General features: G+C 39.2%; 1 long non-coding RNA gene and 1 pseudogene across 3 annotated transcripts; both read left to right on the top strand.

Annotated features, from left to right (window-relative positions):
- Positions 1-348: 348 nt before the first annotated feature.
- Positions 349-833, top strand: LOC126624222 (pathogenesis-related protein 1-like; annotated as a pseudogene).
- Positions 834-4,380: 3,547 nt separating this feature from the next.
- Positions 4,381-21,131, top strand: LOC126624225 (uncharacterized). Of its 3 annotated transcripts, none has more exons than XR_007624013.1 (4): positions 4,381-4,938; positions 5,377-5,465; positions 10,349-10,435; positions 20,498-21,131. It is a non-coding gene; the product is annotated as an uncharacterized LOC126624225 (long non-coding RNA). The 3 variants fall into 3 exon arrangements; XR_007624015.1 differs by having other exon boundaries at positions 5,377-6,153; XR_007624014.1 differs by lacking the exon at positions 20,498-21,131 and adding an exon at positions 10,580-10,826.
- Positions 21,132-22,445: the final 1,314 nt, after the last annotated feature.

Here is a 22,445-nt window from a genome sequence, read left to right as displayed (position 1 = left end):
CCTCTTTCCATGGGATTCTTTAGTAAGCCTAATCCCTTAATTTGAGGAAGATTGACATTTAGATGACTTATTGATAGTTTTGTGCTAGCTACTTACTACACTCCCTTAATTTAAGAAGTGACAACTTTAGGGGTTTACTGGGTTAGTAGGATTTGCCAAGGTAGGGTTGCTTGTAACCTTCTACCTTATTATATATCCCCTATTGCACATTCAATCAATCTATGAAAAATACATTCAAACAAACTTAAAACTTCCACAACCCTATCATAAATACTCATACACCATAACATCTCATCTTCTCATCCACAACCTAGTAATTCAGTACAGTGAAAAGAACAAACCATTAAAATGGGGCTGTGCAAGATTTCCTTATCCTTCCTTTATATTTTAGGCTCAGCCCTAATCCAATTGACTCATGCCCAAGACACACCCCAAGACTTCCTTAATTCCCACAATACTGCTCACGCAGCGGTAGGCGTCGATCCCTTGACGTGGGAGGACAATATAGCACGCTTTGCACAAAACCACGCCAACCAATGTACTGGCGACTGCAATATCATGCACTCCTATAGGCCATACAATGAAAACCTTTCTATAAGCATAACTGACTTTCCGGGAGCGGAGGTTGTGGATAGGTGGGTGGAGGATAAGGCTGACTATAATTATGAGTCGAACTCGTGTGCTGATGGCAAGATGTATGGGCATTATAGGTAAGTGGTTTGGAATACGACAGTTCATGTAGGGTGCGCAAAAGTGAGGTGCAGTAGCGAGGGTACCTTATTGGGTGCAACTATGATCCCTCATGCAACTATCATGATGAGAAGCCTTACTAACCATGGAAGAATCAGCAACCACTCTGGCAGTTTTTGCTGATTGATATATCTATTGATTAGAAATTCTTCTATACGGTCCATATTTTTATGGAAATCTCTAAAAAATCAGAGAAAGATAAAGAAATCAACAGTCATTGTTATTGATGACACATTTGTTAAATATCGGAGAAACTCTCACATTTTGTCCAAATCAAAGTTTGACAATTTCTAAAGTTTCCTTTTAAATTTCCATTATTTCCATCTAAAGCAACTGTTTTCGATATTGATATTCAATATATCCATCGATATTTTCACAAATTTGCATATCAATGTTTTTATCAATATCGATAATTTAAACAACAATTATATCTAAGAAGATAAGCTATATGTTATTAAGAATAAAATGAACTAAGAAGCGATGACCGATCACTTGTATATAACTTCCACTGGCAAGGGTGATAATGTCCAACGCCCAACTCCCACCTACACAAGGCATATACAACATGGCATCTTAATCTTTGATCTTCCCGAGTTTTCTTAGGCATAATTCATGTTGCTTAACCACGATAATTTAAGGGTGATGCTGTCCGATAAGCTTCGGTTATGGCTCCTGGCAAGATTATACCCCCGACGGAGGTAGGGGATCCTGATTGGTGGCCCAGTGGCTATTTCTTTAGTGGGTTTTTGCCTTTATTGTCTACAGGGCCTTTATTGTTTGCCATCATTATAGACAAACACCAACCCGATTGTGGAGTGGATGACATCAAATGTTTGTCGGATTTTTTTTAAGATTTTTTAGACCTGGAGAAGCGCTTTGAAGACTAGATTCATTTGGTTGGTAGACTAATTGCTGATCAAGAACCCCCCTTAGTATGTTGTGAATGAGGTAATTCGGCTACTCTAGCATAAACTTGGAGTCATCCGAATGGCTAGAGCGAACGAAAACATCTATACTATCACCATTGGGGAAGAACCGGTAGTGAGGCGGTTGCTAGAAGGGAACCCATGGCTTGTGAAGGGCTACTTTTTCTCAGTTAAGTTCTGGCCTATATCACTCATTGGATCACATTATGCCAGACAAGGTGATGTTCTGGGTCCAATCTCATGGCATACCACGCTAACTCTACACCAAGAAAAATGCCCGCTGGCTGGGAAAAAAATTAGAGCAATCCTCGAAGTCAATGATCCGGTGGAGAATGGGTTCTAAGGTTTCTTACGGTGCATGTTTCATTTTGATGCATGTAGACCCTTCCTTACCAGATTCATTATGCCTTACCCACATAATGGTTCTTTAACTGTCCTGCTTCGTTACTAGGGTCTCAAGGACTTTTGCTACAAGTGTGGTCAGCTTGGGCATTCTAAAAGATGTACCTAGAAGGTTCAACTCACTGAATTCGGCAAATGTAAATATAGTAAGGGATTAAGAGTGTCCCCTATTGGCTTTGTTTCTACATTGCTGTTTCCCATCCTCCAAGCTAGACCTAAGCCAAGTAACGGTGCTAATGAGTGGCATTGGCATAGAAAGTGGCATGTGGATGGTGGTTTCTATGGGATCCCGGATGAAGAATGGGAGGCGCTGACATGGCAGTTTCAGGTGAACGTTATGGCCAAATAGAGGGACATTGAGGTCTCCATGCGGTCAAGCGGTAATGACAATCCAACTCATGGTGACATGGATATATTGGAGATGACATCAGGGAGTGCACGTTACCTAGTAACAGTCAATCTGAGGATGTCAGAAAGAGATCATCTTTGGAGGATTATGATCACATGTGGCACTTTAATAGTTTTGGGACCCACTTTACGAATGGCTTATTACGAGTTGGCTGGCCCACCCTATGATTAGCTGTTAGATCCTAGCAATTCACTACTAGTAGGGGACCCACCTACCGATCCATTAAGTGGAAAAGCCAAGATGAAGCACATGGATGTGAGTGCTACACCTAACCCCCTCCTAAATGTCCAAGAACCAAGGCACCTATTGGCTTGTGGAAACCTCTCCATTTTGATTAGGGCGGTGGCCCTAAAAGATAAGTGAATGTGTAGAATCTCTTTGTGATTTGTGGGTCGACTGATGAGTCGAAGGAAAATGTGTTGCGGGATTGTAATTTGGCAAATGCTACGTGGTTTGGAGGCCTAGGTGTGTGATCTGTAGCTAGAGAGGGGCAACAATTTCTGCAATAATTGTTGAACACTGCTACCCATTATCCCCCATCGGGGTTTGAGCTTTGTTTGATGATCATTTGGATGTTATGGAAAAACATAAATGAAATGGTGTGGAGTGGAGCAGGGTTGTCGCCACAAGAAGTGGTGGTCTGGTCGGAGATATGATTTTAGGAGTATAAAAAATGGCACAAGACGTCCTCGAAGAAATCTAATCATCCTGTCCAACGGTGGAGTAAGCCAGTGTTGGTTAGGTCAAATGAAATTTGGATGGGGCCTGGGTGCAAAATGGGATGAGATGTGGCTATGGGGTGGTTCTGCGAGATCATGAAGGAGCTCTACTACAGTTGGTTTTAGTGGAATGATAGGCTCTGCGTTAGAGGCTAAGCTATTTGTTGCACGTCAAGTTGTGCTTTTGGCCCAAGATTGTTGTCCAAGTGGTTCCAGTATCATATTTGAGGGTGATTCTAGTTTGGTACTGGCTGCAATGAAGGGGAAGGATGATGATTGTTCATTGTTGGGTCCTTTCTTTAAAGATCTTCGTTTTCTCCTTCAGTTGTTCCCTCCGTGCATGGTCACCCATATGCCTAGGGAAGGCAGCTTTGCTGTACATTGTCTTGCTCGTATGGGGGTGGGTAGTAACCAAGAATTCTTATGGTTTGAAGATCATTCTGACTTGATTAGGGATGTTTTGATTGAAGAAAATTTATAGCTTTGATGTATTGTCTTTTGAGGATAGGTTCTTTTGTAGTGTGGGACATTCTTTTCCTTAGATCGGGTTGAAAGCCCTAGCAAGGTTTTTATTGAGGCCCATTATGCACACTATCCTCAGATTGTACGTGTTCAATTTGATTTGCAATGAATGTCGTACATTTTTCAAAAAAAAAAAAACTATGATGAAATAAATATATGCAATTATAGTTTTCAATATATAAGTAATATCATAAAAGTTAAATGATATAATTCTCTCACCCAATCCCCCTTTAAACCCCCAAAAAAGGAAACTATACCGCACTCCTTGCTTTAATATATGTCCTCATTGCAATGGTTATGTTAAAGAGTTAGTTTAGTATTTATTGTGTATTGGGTAATTAATGCTAGTAAGGCCATTAATACCATATTTAAAGCTTGTGGGTGCATATTAATTTGTTCAATGTGTACATGAGTGATGGACATATGTCCTCATCGCAATGGTTGTTAAAAAGTTCGTTTTATATTCATTTTGTATTGGGTAATTAATGCTAGTAAGACCATGCTTATTTCCTACTACCCTATTGTGAGGATTAGTCAACCTCATTCCCCTTAATGTACATAATATCGTTTGTTAAAAAAAACATGTTTATTTTCTATTAGTAACATATCACATCGTTTGTAAATATTGTCTACACTGAAAGATAAAATAAAAATGAATATAACGTTTAAAAACAACACGCTGTCGAAACTTAAAGATAAAAATGAAAATACACATTAATTAATAACCAAGATGGCATATGAAAAAAAAAAGGATTTTAAATAAAAAATCTTCGCTTGCCGAAAGCTATTTCACACACATCACTATCTCGCTCTCACTTCATAATTGTCGCCATCATTTCTCTCTCTCTCTCTCTCTCTCTCTCTCTCTCTCTCTCTCTCTCTCTCTCTCGTTGTTGCCACCATCATTTTCACCTTCATCGCCACCGCAAATCTATCAATATCCTCTTCCCTCCCTCCCTCCCTCCCTCCCTCCCTCTCTCTCTCTCTCTCTCTCTCTCTCTCTCTCTCTCTCCCCCCTCTCTCTCTCCCCCCCTCTCTCTCCCTCTCTCTCTGTCTGTCTCTCTTTCTCTGTTGCCACCATCATTTTCTCCTTCATCGCCATCGCAAATCTATCAATATCCTCTTCCCTTAGACTCGAATATCACCACTACAATCTTGTCTCTTTCTCTCTCGTCATTTACACATCAGTTCTTACTTGAAATTGTCAAAGGTCAGATTGCTCATTTCGGTCTTCTCTGTTTCTCTGTGTAATTTCCATTTTTCGCATTGGTTGTTGTGATTCGAATTGAAATTAGGGATTATGGCTTTGTAAATGGGTTTGGATTTGATAATTGAATCACTTTTACAATTGGCTAAGTTTGTTTAATCTTATTATATCAGTGTTTTTGCGGCTATAGGTTTTTATTTTGTAAATTTGGTTGATGAATTGAAAAGTACTCATTCTTAGTTGGCAATTACAATTGTAATCAAATAGTCGAGTTTGCAATTATAACCGTGAATTGCATGCAAGGTGAGATCACAATCCTTGAATTGCATGCTCCTCCATTACAATTCTATAATTTCTGAAGCTCAATCTAGTATCTTTAGTTATATTGTAATTCTATAATTTCTTGTAAATATTCTAACCCAGGATTGAAACTTTTGTCAGACTATCAAAAAGTTGAAGCTAAATAGCAATCTCGTTGTCGTCCAATGAGCTCGATCAATATTGATAAGCTAGAAAACTCCCTCTGTTTGGTAAGATTTGTAATTATGTAATTTCTTGTTGTCTAGCTCAAAGCTTGATCGAGTATCGCTAGTTTTATTATGACGTGTCTTTGCTTTTCCTTAAATTTCCATTTCATTAAGAAATTGCATCAGATAAATTTATAAAAACTATGAAAATTGAAGGTATAATTTCTGGCTGTTCAGATATGATTTGCAATACAAATTTCATGATTTTCTTTTCCATTAATGTTTCTAGCTTATCAATGTTGATCGAGCTCATTGTATGACAACGAGATTGTTATTTAGCTTCAACTTTTTGATAATCTGGCTAAAGTTTCATGGTTAGAATATCCACACGAAATTATAGAATTATAATAAAACTAACGATAATGGATCGAGCTTCATGCTCGATAACAAGAAATTATAGAATTACAATAAGGGAGCATGCAATTCGAGATTTGTGATCTCACCTTGCATGCAATGGCGACTATAATTATAAACTTGATTATCTGATTACGATTGTAATCACCAACTAAGAATTGAATGAGTACCTTTTATTTGGTAATGTTGGGCACTTTTAGGCCCATCTAGTGGCACATGCTAGGAGTGGGATCAAGAAAAGCACAAGAGAGACCAAAGAGCCCAGGGACCAAGGGAGCTTAAAACGAGGCAATGTCGATCACTAAGATTGAGAGACTCAAAGCTCTACCTGACCAAAGTAAGTGAAGCTCTTGCTGAGTGCCAAATGGCACATGGGTAGGCTGGCAAATTTATGGTGTAAGTCTCTGAATATTGGTCTAGTTAGGTGTCAATCAGACCACACAGCCACTTACAATTAGTGACAGAAGCTTGGATGTGGCATAAAAGCAGTCAAAAGAATGCTCGGAGAGACAGAGTTGAGTAACCAAGGCTAACGTCCTGCTCGGCTCTCGTTATTTTGTAAAGGCATGCCATCTTAGCTGGGCACATATCACGTCACTGTCGAATGTTGGAAGAATAAGCAAAAAGGTGTCAAAACTTTTGTTTATATAGGTGGCTCATTAAATGCCAAGTGGGAAGAACCCAAGGTTGGGGGTTCATTGAAGGCCTATATAAATCGATGACGGCCTCATGTTTTGGGGTTAGATAACCAAAGGGAAAGAGTATTCATGTATTAGTCGAGCACTATTTATTTAGTCTTGCAATCAATATAATCTTAAGAAACAGTGGATGTAGCCCAATTATTGGGAACTTTGCATGATTGTGCTCAACTGAGCAGGATGCCCGCAGAAGAATGAGGGACAAGGTCTTTCTGGACAGACTTGACCTAATCTTTGAAGAAGAAGATGAGAAAATAAAGTCAACCTTGCTAGCCTAGAGGAAAAGATAAATGACATACTTGTCGATGTTGGACAGACGAATAAGGTAGGAAACCTTATCCATGCCAAAAATACCCTACTCCAGGAGAAGTACGACGACCTTCTGGAACAAATCAACCAGACCAATGAGAAGATCGAGCGCAGATTTTGAGTGTCAGCTAATCCTTCCCCTCTTATTCCTCATCTTCCCCTGGTCGATGTCGGGAGTGTGGACGAGGACGTCTATGAAATCATCAACAAATGGCTTTGAGCATACAAGAAAACTCGGGAACCAACAAACAAGCCTCTAAGTAGACAACAAAAGGGTCGACATACACCCCATTTAACCGTCTAACTGGAGGAGCATGCTGAGGAAGGTCATGGGCGAAGAAATAAACAGTGTGTAGGATCGATTGAGAGACATAGAGCAAGCATTTAAGCCCAAAAACCTCGATTACTCTGAGGAAAAATTCTTAACCCTTGCCATTTTCCAAAGAATTTCTAGATAAGCCGACGAGTGGAGACACCCGAGCACTAAGGATGCAAAGCTACGAGGATCTCACTGACTCATACAACCACCTGAATGGTTTGATTCACATAGTTAAGGGTCGGGGAAATAACAATGCTATTTCTGACCATCCTTAGATGAGCAGCTTGGGATTGGTTTAAGAAAATTACTTCATGACCCATCACGGCCATCTCGAAGGTTGAGGCAAGTTTTTCTTTAACACCTATAAGATTATCTCCAATAGCCAATATACTCGGACCGACCTCGCCTAAGTGAAGAATGCCCAGACGTCATTGAGGAATTACATATCAAATTCAACAATGAGTACGCAAGGTGCAAGGGATGCAACGAGGTGACAGCCCATTCTACTTCAACTTGACTCGGAATCCCTCTAGATATTCAAGGACTTTTTATGTAAGGCTATCAACTACTCTCGCGTTAAGCAGCTAAATAAGACCAAGTTGTAGATCGTCGCCATAACCTCAAAGGGGATTAGCTTGGGTGCACCAACTAAAGCAAAGAAGGAAGTCATGTATAACCGCCCACCCAAGAAAAAAAAAGTATAAGAGCCACTAGTTCGATGGTGAAAGCCTCCCCAAACGATATGACAAGTAGGAAACCTACACCCCAGGGTATTTCTCAGGGTGAGATCTGGTTGAACGTTAGCTCTCCAGGGTATTTCGTAGGCCAATTGATTATATTAAGTATTGACAATGCTACCACGACCACAACTATCTCATTGACTACTATATAGACCTTAAAGATGACATAAAGGCCCTCGTTTGGTAGGTGTGGCTCACAGAGTATGCAGCCGACAGGTTCACGACCTAGCCAAGCTCTTTTTAGGTGCTTGGCACCCTTACAAATTGTGATCGAACTAGCATGAAGGTAGTTTATACTTTGTTTGGCGATCCACTTTGTCTGGAGACTCTAACCAACAGGGTAATGAAGGCATATTCTTGAGTGTCGAGTCAGGCAGTATCGCATTCTTCCTCAGTTGGAATAGTCTCCCGACTTGCAAAAATGGGAAAACAATCAGCTGAGCTTACAGTGTGCAAAGAAAAGGATTGCATTGGAATTCTACAACCTCAAGAAGATCCATTCATCATCTCGGTTGAGATAGTTAACTACGAGGTCACCCTGGTTTTCATCAACAATGGCAGCTCGTTAAATGTGATTTTCCTCTTAGATTTTGACCAACTAGGTGTCAACAAAGATTTGCTAAATAGGAACTTGGAGCCCCTTATACCGTTCTGGGACAATATCATACACCCAATTGAGGAAATGAATCTCACATTGTCAATTGGGTTACATCTTAGGAGGACGAGCCTGACGACTGGGTTTGCGATCATAGATTGCTTTTCCTATAATAATGTGATATTAGGATAACCGTTTTTAACAGAGATGGACATGGACATTAACCAGAAGATGCTGGTGATTAAATTTCTTACCACTGTGAGGATAAGAATGGTTAGAATAGATCAATGTCGGCAATGCTATGTTATGCTTCGGCAATAAAGTTGAATACTAAAGTGACCACCGATTGGTTTGTGCAGACGCCCGGAGGATCACTTACGCTAAACCCCAATAGTTGTTGAACGACCTGACCACTTATCTGAGGGGGAAGGTTGCCCTATAAGTATTATTAGGGAAGGGGGCGCATTGGTACAAAATGAAGAACTTGCTGCAAGCACCATGCAACACTTGTCCACTAAACTCTGCAAGATTTCTCCCCAGCCTATCTACTGACGATAACACCTGAGCAGGAGGGCGAGTTTCTATTAGAAGATATCAAAAGAATAGTTTATATTGACCTGAGATGGATTCTAACACACTAAGAAAAGTCTTTTATACTGCAAAAAAGAGGAAGAAAATGTGAAAATATATGATAGCGAGATATGTGATATGTCGAGTGTTGGTGATGAATCCCATGGCGAAAATTAACTAGGGGTATCGAGTGTTGGCGATGAATCCTATGGTGAAAATTAGTCAAATACAGCAAAATCAAGTAGTTCACGAAACGTAAAGAGTGTAAAACTTGAAGAGCCGATAGCAGGCGGAAAGAGCTTTTGAGGAACGGTTATGCAAGAAAAATGAGAAAGAGAATTGGAAGAATGATAATTTAATCACACCTGAAATGATCGCCCAACCAAGCACCATTTACAATACTGACCGACCTAAAAAAACTTGACACCCAAGGTGGAACCCTTGACCAAAGAATTGGGGACTTGTTAATGCTAGGCACTTTTAGGCTATATAGTGGCACAAACTAGAAGTGGGATCACAAAAAGCCCAAGAGATACCAAAGAGCCCAGGGACAAATGAGGCTTAGAACAAGGAAATGATGAGCGCCACAGAGCTCTACCCGACCAGAGTAAGTGAAGATATTATCGAACGTCGATGGCACATGGGCAGGTTGATAACTTAAATCTTTGAAGACTGGTCTAGTCAGGTGTCAATTAGACCACGTGGTGATTTACAGTCAGTGACAAGAGCTTGGATGTGACATAAAGGTGGTTGAAAGATCACTCGAAAAGAAAGAGTTGAGTAACCAAGGCCGAGTATCCCATTCGGCTCTCGCTACTTTAAAAAAGGCCTGCCATATTAGTTGAACACCTATCACTTCACTAGCGAATGTAGGAAGAAAAAGAAAAAATATGTCAGAACTTTTGTCTACATAGGTGGCTCATTAAAGGCAAAGTGGGAAGAACCCAAGGTGGGGGGGGGGGGGAAAGGTTCATTGAGGGCCTATATAAAGGTATGAGGGTATCATGTTTGGGGGTCGAAAACTAAAGGGAGAGAGAATTCATGTATTAGTCGATTGCTATTTATTCAATCTTACATTCAATATAATCTAAGAAACAGTGGATGTAGCCTAGTTTTGAGGGGTGAACCACTTAAATCTTTACGATGACAAACCAGTGCACGAGATGAAAAATGATTTGCTATTCTTATTATTCTTATTATGTGTTGGACATGAATCAACATAGATAGTTAAGTTGCAACTTTTACTTATATTTTTATTTTCTTCTGCTTCTCATCTACCCAAATCTACAATGTACATACAGCTATGGAAAAGACCGAGACATCAACCAGTGCAGAAGCTCATGATAAGACTAATTGCAGATAGCACTACAATTTTAAGCTTGATGCTGGTATGTGATTTCCACTCCATCTCATCTTTTTTTTTTAATGTTAGTTTAATTTTCAAACCTTTTGTACGTATCAAGTAATTCTCCATATAGTTAAATTTAGTTTTTTATATTGAATTCTTATTGATTCCAATTCTTAATATATAGCAACAGAAAAATTCTGGACAAAGCAAAAAATAACATGATGACCAAGAAAAAGATGGTCATTCCCTAACAAGCAAGACCAAAAGATTGACCAGGAAAAATCATAAACACTGAGTAGATGTGCGGTGCCAAGCTTCTGATATGGACATGTTTATTTTTTGTATTTGAACGATTTTGATACTATCAACTTCTGTACATGAATATCATAGCATCTCTATCTTTATAGCAGTGAGGAATTGCACACTGCCAATCTCTATCTTAGGTATATAAATCTAACTTTAATCAATATTTTAAACACCCACAGCTACGCGTGGGCACTTTTGCTAGTAGTATTCTAATATTAGGAATTAACACTTCTATATTAATATTAATACACATGCTATAGAGGCCATAGGTTCATAGTCGAGAAAAATATAAATAATATACACAATACTATATTATTTACTAGTATTTAGAAAGTAGTTAAAACGCCCCAACCTTTTAGTGTCATTTTAAATTGATCTCAACATTTTTAAACATTCCAAAGAAGTCTTTAATTTATTGAAAATATCACATCCGTTAAGTCCCAATTAAATTTATATTAAATTAACTAGGGTCTCAACAATTTTGGCTACAAGTGTGGTCGGCTTGGGCATTCTAAATGATGTATCTAGAAGTTTTAACTCATTGAATATGGTGAGGGAATAAGAGCGTCTCCTATTGGCTCCATCTCTACGTTGCAGTCCCCCCCACGCTAGACCTAAGCCAAGTAGCGGTGCTAATGAGCGGCATTAGTGCAGAAAGTGGCATGTGGATGGTTGTTTTTATGGTATCCCAGATGAAGAATGGGGGGCGCCGGCTTGGCAGTTTCAAGTGAACGTTGTGGCCACACAAAGGGACATTGAGGTCTCCATGTGGTCAACCAGTAATGACAATCTAGCTCATGGCGACAGGGATAGGTTGTAGTTGACATTTGGGACGATGCAACTTGGTTTGTAGTGTAAGTTACCTGGTAATAGTCAATCTAAGGATGTTAGAAGAAGATCATCTCTAGAGGATGTTGATCATATGTGGCACCCTGATAGTTTTAGGACCCACTTTACAAATGGCTTAACGTTGGCTATCAATTATTTATCCCTCGATAAAGTTTGGTGTGACGCAAAGCGGATCCCACCATGGGCTTTCATCAATGCCAATGGGCTTACCCACACTCAGCAATTCTTTGAGCCTGAGCCCGGCTATGAGTTGGTTGGCCCACCCTATGATTAGCTATTGGATCCGAGCAACTCACTACCAGTGGGGGACCCACCTACCGATCTATTACGTGAAAAAGCCAAGAAAAAGCACATGGATGAGAGTGCTACACTTAACCCCATCCTAAACTTCCAAGAACCAAGGCACCTATTGGCCCATGGAAACCTCCCCATTTTGCTTAGGGCGGTGACCCTAAAAGAAAATAAAAAAGGAATGGTGAGGGACGTGGTCGGCATGCAACTGGAGATATTAACTTTACTAGGAGAAGTTCGTTTTGCATGGGGAAAGACCAGAGGTTATGTGAAGTCTTTATTTCTGCGTCCAAAGAGTTGGAAGAGGCTGAATCCAATGGCCTGCTGGGAAGGAATAAGAACCAAAAGAATCTGGAATCGGCGGCGGTTGAGGAGACTTCATATTGTCGTCAATTATGAGTATTCTATTTTAGAACTGCCTGGGCCTTGGGAACCGCCGGATAGTTCAAGTGTTGCGTGGGTTAATCCAGCAACATGCTCCCCGTATTGTGTTTCTCTCTAAAACTAAATACAATACAAACAGGCTAAGAAATATCAGAGTGCAGTTCGGGTTCAATTATACTTTTGGAGTAGACTCTTATGGTAGATTCGAAAATTTTTCTTTGCTATGGAATGATGACACTACTTTAGGAATTTTATCATCTTCTTCCCACCATATTAATGCAGAGGTAAAATTTGATGTGAAAATTACTTGACACACAAATTAAACCCTCTTTTTGACAATTGTAGTATAGATGTAAGTAGGGTATCGTTCTAGGCCGGGGATTACGAGGGATTGCTAATCTATTCTAAATTAATTTAAAAATATTAAACAAGACTCAAGGACACAAAACTAGGCTAAAAACTCTAATAACTCGAAACACACTTAGAATGACTCAAAATAATGAAAACAATCAAATTAGACACTAGGAACTGAAATGGACGGAAATTGAATTAAAAGACTAACAACAATGAAAACTAACTAAAAAATAATATTTAATAATGGGGGGGTTTGGTTTTGACGAGAAGTAAATTAAACTTAAATAAATTACAGAATTGACAAAAGTATGAAATTAAGGTGAAAGGATTGGTGACGGATTAGCTAGAGGGTTTTTCTCCACACATGACACATATGCAACCTAAATTGATTTTCAGTTGTTCTTTCAATAAATTGTGAATCTCAATACTTCAGATTAACCGTGAACAACACTTTTTTAATCTTCAAGTTTTCCCTAAGTTATTGAATTGGACGGAAAAACGCATACAACAATTCAAAACATTCTTCAAAAGTCCTCTACGTGAAAAGCACAATAGAGATACAATCAAAGATCATTAAACTCTATGAAAACTATAAGCATTGACGAGGCATTCCTAACTATGAAAAGCATGATACTCTTGCCAAGAATTTACCTAACATGATTGTGACTAGCAACCTTCACTACTTGTGAATATAAGTTCATAACGATTAGGTGAAATTCACTTATATTCTAGCATCAAATTCATGCATGTAAATTAAGTATGCATTATTAATCGACATACAAAAATAAGTTATCAATCAAGCAGTTAAGCAAATTAAATCACAACTCAGAAATCACAACTGAAGGTAATCAATTCATATTACAAATATATTCATGGCTTTGAATTAACCTCTAGCCAAAATAAATTTAGTTACACATTATTAAAACAAAAATAAAATAAAAGTTTGGAAAGATTTAACCGAGAGAGAATGCAGCTTGCTGCTTCTGTTTTTCTCCTCCCCGAGGCTCACGCTGCGCAAGGCAGCTTGCTCAGTCCTCTCTCCTGCGCCTTCTTCTTCTGCTCTCCTTTTCGCTTTCCCTCTCTCCCCGCGTCAATCTCTCCCTGTCTCTTCTTCATTTTTTTTATTCTTTTTCTTTCTGGCAGCCTTGCTGCCTTCCTGTCCGTGACCTCCTTTCAATCCCTTATTCTTCTTTCAATTTTTTATTCCTTTTTCGCTGGCAGCTTTGCTGCTTCTTTTTCGTCTGACCTCTGACTTCTCTCTGCCCTCTTATGTCTCTTCCTCTCTCTCACGCTGCCAAGGGCAGCTCCCCCACTCTCCCTCCGATTTTTCTTCTTGATTTTCTGCGCGCCCTGCGCACTCCCCACTCCCCCCGCTGCAAAAGCAGCTATCTGACTCTCTTATGTCTCTCCCTTCCAGCTGCCAAAGCAGCCTACCTTTTTATTCCCCCTTTTTCCTCCTTTTCTCCCCCCGTGTCTCACGTTTCCTGCTTCTCTTCTTTTCCCCTGCCAAGGGCCCGTGTCTCCCTTGGATTCTTCTCTTCTGCCTTTCTGCTGGTCTCTCTCTTGGATTCTTCTTTTTATTTTTCTTTCTTTATTCTTTCAGCAAGACGTTGTTGTATTGCTCCAACTTTTCTATCATTTGCACAGAATCAACCCCAAATATGAGCCCAGCATGATCCACTCCAAGAAAGTGTGCGATAAGAACATCCCAATCTTCTTGGTACAAGAATGGAAGAAGGTGGTCAATGCATCCAATTTTGACGAATTTATTACATAAAATTTCACTTGTTCTATTTTTATTTTCTTTGCATAACAAATCCTATAAACACAAAAATAACGTAAATAGCTCAAAAATATAAGGAACTAACTAAGAAAAGACGAGTGAATTCGAAGTAAAAATATATATAAATATGATCCGATCAGAGGCTGAATCCAATGGCCTGCTGGGAAGGAATAAGAACCAAAAGAATCTGGAATCGGCGGCGGTTGAGGAGACTTCATATTGTCGTCAATTATGAGTATTCTATTCTAGAACTGCCTGGGCCTTGGGAACCGCCGGATAGTTCAAGTGTTGCGTGGGTTAATCCAGCAACATGCTCCCCGTATTGTGTTTCTCTCTAAAACTAAATACAATACAAACAGGCTAAGAAATATCAGAGTGCAGTTCGGGTTCAATTATACTTTTGGAGTAGACTCTTATGGTAGATTCGAAAATCTTGCTTTGCTATGGAATGATGACACTACTTTAGGAATTTTATCATCTTCTTCCCACCATATTAATGCAGAGGTAGGCGAAATTAGTGATGCGAAGCACTAGAGGCTTACAAGTTTCTATGGGCACCCGGTTATTGAGTGTAGGCATGAAACATGGGACCTATTGAGGAGATTGGCTTCATGCTCCTCCATTCCCTAGGTTTGTTGAGGCGATTTTAACGGAATTCTCCTTTCTGCGCAGAATGAGGGAGGAAATTTATGCCACATCCACCAAATTCTCTCATTCCATGAAGCAGTGGGAGACTGTAATCTCATGGATTTGAGGTTCAGAGGCGAGAATTTTACTTGGATAACCTCCTGCTGTAGTAATGGACAACTCGACTGTGTCCTCGCTACTTTATCTTGGATGAATCTTTTTCCCAATTACTCTATTATCCACCTTAACCCATGCAAATATGATCACATTCCAATTTTACTTAATTACAATGGTAGAGATTCTAGGAAAGGTCATGGAAAGGCTTATTTCATTTTGAGGAATGGTGGACACATCATGATTCTTGTAAGGAAGTAATCGCTGATGCTTGGTCTGCCTCGATTGCAGGGTTCCCTATATTCAAGGTGGTGGAAAATTGAAAGCGATGAAGGTTGCTTTTCTAACTTAGCAGCACCAAAATTTCAAGGCTAGGAAATTGAAAATTGAGCAAGTTCGTTCTTGGCTTAACTTTTTTCTAGTAACCCCTTAACTGAACCATGTTGGTCGAAAAGAATGACCTTTTGTAGAAACTTGATTCCCTTTTGGCTCAAGAGGAAACCTTTTGGTGGTAAAGGTTTTAAGTTCAATGGTTAAAAAAGGGGGACAAGAACACCAAGTTTTTCCACTAGAGAGCTACCACTTGAAAAACAAAAAAAATGCAATTTATGGCCTCAGTGATGATAATAGGGAGTTGGTTGTGTCAGATGATGGTATGGAATGCATTGTTTTATCCTATTTTGACAACCTGTTCCAAACCTCCCAAATGGTGGATGACGAGAAAATTATCGGGGCCCTGGATCGGCTAGTTACCGATGAGATGGCTACCTCTCTAAATGAGGATTTTTTTGAGACGGAGATCAAGGCTACTCTCTTCGATATGTATCCTTCAAAATCCCTAGGTTCGGATGGATTTTTGCCACTATTATTTCAGAAATATTGGGACATCGTTAGGAAAGACATTTCTTTGGCTATCAAATCTTTCCTCTCTTCTGGGAAAATGTTGAAGAAAATTAACTTCACTCATGTTGCGCTTATCCCAAAGCAAAGTAACCCCACTGAAATGCACAATTTCCACCCTATAATTCTATGTAATGTGGTCTACAAAATTGCTTCCAAGGTCTTGACAAATCGTATAAAAGCCCTCATGCCAGAGTTAATCTCCCTGAACTAAAGTACTTTGGTACCTGGTAGACAGATTTCTAATAATTCCACCCTTGCCGCTGAGGTTGCCCACTATCTGATGTGTTGAATCCAAGGTAAGAAGGGCTTTATGGCCCTTAAGCTCGATATGAGCAAGGCCTACGATACGATTGAGTGGTCTTATTTAGAAAAGGTTCTCCTAAAGCTTGGTTTTCCGACAAAGTGGATGACTCTCATTTTGGCTTGTGTGAGTTCAGTTTCATTTGCTTTCCTTATCAACGGGGAGCCTAAAGGGCACCTCTATCCATCCAAGGGTCTTAGGCAGAGGGACCTGTTGTCACCATATCTCTTATGCACGGATGGTTTATCCACTCTCATTGCAAAAGAGGAATGGGAAAATTAGAATTTTGGAATTAAAGTTTGTTGTGATGCCCCCATCATTCACATTTGTTTTTTTTTCCGATGATAGTATGCTTTACTACGTTGCGTCTAAGGTAGCTTGTGAGGAAATCCAGTCTACTCTTAGGGCCTATGAACGAGCATCGGCGCAAATGGTCAACCTTTCGAAGAGTTATGTCTGTTTCAACAAAAACCTTAACTGGAACTCTCAGCTAGACTTGGCCCTGCTCTTAGGGCTTATGACAGATACTTGGGGTTTCCTATGGTTGTGGGTCGCAACAAGAGTGCTTGCTTCAACAACATCAAGGAACGTCTTTGGAAATAGTTACATGGTTGGAAAGATAATGTAATTGTTGGAAATGTGCCCTAAAACCAATCATATGATGATACTTTACGGACATTTCACATGTTAAACTAATCTAGTTTAATATCAAGGGCAAACATTATTGTTTGAGCCGTCTCATATAAATGTTATATGCTTAAACGATAAGTCCAAGGAATATGTGATTGGGAGAATGCAATCTAAAGAAGTTAGATTCATGAGACCATTCTTTCGTAGACACATCCTAAACGTTCCTGATCATAGGATTGCCAATTGGGCATTGACAGTCCGTTAAGATCAGTACGTGCTGTGTCTTCTCTCAGGGAGAGTGACTAGTCTCGAGTCATTGGTGTGTGTGACATCAAGGCAAGTACGTAGGTGCTCAATAGAGAATGAGTTCACTGAACACGATCAACGAAGAGTTCTCATATTCATGTCACATGAGAATTCATGGTTGGGATAATGCAAAATAGTCCTTTGACCTGAGGCATCACAGCTGTCTTGTGGTTAAGTTCTTGATCTTTGATTATGTCAAAGTCACCCTATCCGCGAGTGTCCACGGCATCGTTGGGATTAAGCCACTTAGCTATGGAGGCAAGTGAATGTGCAACAAGGGATCTCTAACCTTCAAACCGTTTGAGGGAGAATACTCTATGATATGATTTGGAATCTCTGGCCAGAGTATGAATGAGATTTAGGAAGTCGTTCCAAATCACATTCAAGGTAATCATATAAGCACACGAATCACATTGGATAGTAGACATGAATAAATAAACTATCAAACCAAACAATGTGGTCAAGAGTATTGTATTAGAGAAAGACCGTATTGCATTTGTAATCCTAAACTGAATAGGTTCTCCACCTCTTCTGATTAGCTTGGGTAACCATGATATGCTGCTAGGTGTCACTCATGGTTTGTGGAAGCCCTAAACGTGTATAATCACTAAAGGGAGAATTGAAAGTAAGTTTCAATTCACAATCGATTTGAAAGAGTTCTAATCGCCCACTGCCTCGCTAAAAGGAACCTAATGGATCGTACACCGTGTAAGGTGGAGATTGAAGAAACAATGGAGATGAGTAAGAATAATTAAATGGTTTAATTATTTATGGCAAGGATTAATTAATATGTTAATTAATCAAGCGAATAAGTTCGTTAAAGACCTCGGGATAGTTTTGGACCTAAAGGCCCAATGGGCTTCGAACGTCAAGTCCATTAACTTAAGTTGTATGACAACTTAATGAATAATAATTCACAAAGGCCCAAATAGCCCAATAACACCCTAAAGCCGGCCTTGTTATGAAAATAGGGTTTTGGTTCTTTAGGTCACTTAAAGAAGTGACTATATAAAGGACTTTATAGCCTAAAATTCATTAAGGGTTCTTTTGGAGAAAATTGGAGAGAACATGTCTCTCCTTTTCTCTCTAGGAGGCCGGCCCCCTTGGAGGGTGCATCTAGCAATCCCACTACTCCAAGGTCACTCATTTCTTCTCCAATCTCTCCTTGGTGTGGAGTCTTAGAGGTTCTCAATTTTGGGAACTTGGAGAAACCTTTTCATCCATCCAAATCCATAGATTTTAGATGCAAGAAATGAAGGCCCTCTTTTTGGGTGATTAGCCTTTGCTTATGCAAAGAGGAATCTACAAAGGTATAATTTCTCAACTCACTTTGATTTGAGTTGAGTCTTGGTTCACCAATCTACTAGGCTTTGAATTTCATGGTTAATGTTTTGTTTTTGAATGCATGCAAGCATGATTCCGCCTTTTAATTGTTAAATGCATGCTATAGATGTTATTCAAATGAACATGTTTTCACAAAATTATCCTTCAGTAATACCCTAAAAAAATTTAAAATATATCATTATGTGGAATTTTTTTTGGGAAGTGAAATGATGAAATTGTCCCTTGTGGACTAAACGTAATTTTTTTAGGACGTATTTTATCCTCATAAATTTTTTCATGTTTCTTGACATATTTGGATAGAGTTCGATCTTATGAGTGCATAGGCAAAAGCTGTTTACGAGTCCAGATTATAACAGTATAGTTACAAACATTTGAAGTTGCTTTACTAAACGACAGTTTTTAAATTTGTTAAAACCCCACCATGTGGGAATTTGACCTATGAGGAGTGAGTAAATTTGGGCCCAATCAGGAAAGGGAGAGGGGAACCAATGAGAAACAAGTGAAAGGAGAGGAAAGGAGAGGAAAGGAGGGAAGGGAGATGAAGAGAACCAGCCAAACTCGGCTTTTCCACCTGACCCGCCAACTTGACCCGCTCATAACTCCTTTGTACGAACTCCATTTTGGGTGATCTTGTTGTCCATGGAAAGCCCTTGACAAGCCCTACATCTCTATAGTGTTATATTTTCCAATTTCTTTCCCGTTTTTCCAATTCGAAGCCACAAAGCCATGACCTTTCCAGCAGTTTTAATCTTTTTTCGGTGGCTCCAGTGAGCTTCACCGTCAATGACCACCACCAAAAGACTCCCTTCAACCCCAGGGACAAGGTCCAAGCATTGGATGAGGCGTCGGAGTTTGTTTTGGTGGCGTATCGACAACTACCCAAATTGAGGGTTCCAGCTGTTCGAGGGATTTTTCGGCCATTTCCTGGCCGAATTGGACTTCAACTCAGATATGAAAGTTGTTCATCTTCTTGAACTCTACAACCCTGTAAAATGTGGTAATTTTTAGAGTTCGTCAGAATTTGGAGCCGAAAATTGCCACGTGTGGCGCGTGGACAGTGAGCTGACGCTGCCTTTCTAAGCTAATTTTGATATTCTGAATCTATATTTGATATGTAATTAGTGTGAATTGCTTGTTTGAGCTTAGTGATTGTTAGCCACTTGAATGATTTTGGAAATGAGTTGAAATTGAATTTGCGAACTACGAATGGCTTGATCCCTTTGTAGGGTGCATAGGTAGTTTAACGAGGAGGTTAGATGCAACCATAGAACAACCCAAATTTAATATTGTACTTGATTTCTTTAAGGAAAGAGATTTATAATGGTTAACAGCGTAGAGATTAAGCATCATTTTAATTTTGTCCTAATACCGAATATTAGCTTCCAAATAAGAAATTTTGGGTCATTACAAAGTGGTATCAGAGCGAATAATCCTACTCTACAATATGCAATATCCTTGAATTCATGTTGGTGTAAATTATGATTAGCATTGATATTGCATTATTCATTATTTCTATAATTAATGTGACATTGATGTGAACTACACATGTTTTATGAATCTCTCACTGGCAGGAGAGTGAATATAGATATATTTTCGTGTTTTAATGATGTGAAATATGATTGTGGTGATATTGTTATATTTCACAAGTTTTATGAATCATGAGGCATTTATGTGAAATGCATATGAATTGTGAATGCATTATTTCAAAATATTTTGAATAAGTGGCATCCAGGTGACATATATATAGAGGACCACTTGCGTATGTGGTATGTGCAATTTCCATGGCAACTATGGAGTTTGTGAGTAGAAATTATGATTTGCATTGGGGTTGCACTATTTCATAATTTCTATGAATATGTGACATACATATATGTATTGTGGATTACTCACGTGTGTTGTTATGAGTACAGGTTCCTGTGGATTGTAAATGCAGGTTCTTGGATGATTTTGATGACCTAAGAGTGCAAGCGACTGTGAAGTTCCCCTAGGTTTCGATCCCTTAAACCTTCAGAGGGTGTTATACAGTTAGCCTACTTCTACGGGATAGTATATGTGGTATGGCCGTTGGAAATGGACACTCCTAGATTGAGAGTTACTAGGAGTGAAGGGCACCGCGCTCTGCCTTGGGTTTCGATCCCTTAAAACTCTGGAACCCTACATGGCTAGACATGTACCATATCCCGTGGGGAGGGTACTTGGTTCTGGGGTGTAGGATTAAATGGACACTATCATTACCCTACTTCGTGCTATTGTGGTCAGATTGAAAGGAATCGGCCGCATGACCGGTCATCAAGTTAGATTATGTTGGCACACGAATTATGGGAGTGAATCGTGTTGACGGTTGTGTATAACCAATAGTGGTAAGTGATTTTACCAATGATTGTGATGTGAAATTTCAATGATTTGGTTGGAATTTCTTATATTTGAATTGCCAATTTAAATGGTTTGGCTTGAAATTGTGATTATTTGCGTAGCCACTGATGATTGTGGTTTGAAACTTTGATATTTATTTAACCGATGATGGTTTGGCTGGAATTTATGATATTTGTTTTGCCAAGGATGAATATGACAAAATTTTTTGATATTTGATATCGCCAGTGATTGTGGCTAGAAATTTTGAGGAAGAATCGTGATAACGACTGCGTATAGCCAATGATTGGTAAGTGGTTTTACCAATAATTGTGATTGGAAATTCCAATGATTTTGGTTGGAATTTCTAATATTTGATTTGCCAATTCTAATGGTTTGGTTTGAAATTGTGATATTTATTTAGCCACTGATGATTATGGCTTGAAATTTTGATATTTATTTGGCTGACGATGGTTACGGCTGGGAATTTGTGATAATTGTTTTGCTGATGATGAATATGGCAATGATGGTAAGTAGTTTACCACTGATTGTGATTATGATGCTAGTATTTATCTAACCAACGGTAGGTGTGGTTGATAATCTAGTATTTATTTAGGCCTTGAGGATTATGGCTTGATGTTTAGTATTATTTTTGCCAATGTGTATGGCTAGAATATTTTATATTTATTCTACCAATGAGAGTGGTAGGAAACCTAAATGTAAATGATTACTTCGTGGAAGTATTTATTTCTGAGGGCTTGAATAAAATCGTAGACTGAGGTTATGATTTTATTCACTATAAATGGAATGTTGGAAATAGCGTTAATTCCTTCTTCGTTATTCAAGGGTAGAAATCTCGAGGACGAGATTTATTTTAATGGGGGTCGAATGTAATACGCTAAAAAAAATTTAAATATATGATTATGTGGAATTTTTTTTGGGAAGTGAAATGACGAAATTGTCCCTTGTGGACTAAACGTAATTTTTTTTATGACGTATTTTATCCTCATATATTTTATCATGTTTCTTGACATATTTGGATAGAGTTCGATCCTACGAGCACATAGGGGAAAGCCATTTGTGAGTCCGGATTATAATGGTATAGTTACAGATATTTGAAATTGTTTTACTAAACGATAGTTTTTAAATTAGTTAAACCCCCACCATGTGGGAATTTGGCCTATGAGGAGTGAGTAAATTTGGGTCCAATGAGAAAAGGGAGGGGGGAACCAATGAGAAACTTAGGAGGGGAAAGTAGGGAAGGGAGATGGAGAGAACAAGCCAAACCCGGTTTCTCCACCCGACTCGCCAACTTGACCCGCTCATATCTCATTCGTATGAACTCCGTTTTGGGTGATCTTGGTGTCCATGGAAAGCCCTTGACGAGCCCTACATCTTTGTAGTGTTATATTTTTCGATTTCTTTCCCATTTTTCCAGTTCGAAGCCACAAAGCCAAGACCTTTCCTGCTGCTTTAATCTTTTTCCAGTGGCTCCGGCGAGCTTCATCG

This window comes from Malus sylvestris, chromosome 5, assembly GCF_916048215.2.
Source record: "Malus sylvestris chromosome 5, drMalSylv7.2, whole genome shotgun sequence".
In the NCBI taxonomy this organism is placed as follows: domain Eukaryota; kingdom Viridiplantae; phylum Streptophyta; class Magnoliopsida; order Rosales; family Rosaceae; genus Malus; species Malus sylvestris.
The sequence above is the reverse complement of the archived record's forward strand: the minus strand, read 5'-3'. Positions and strand labels throughout refer to the sequence as shown.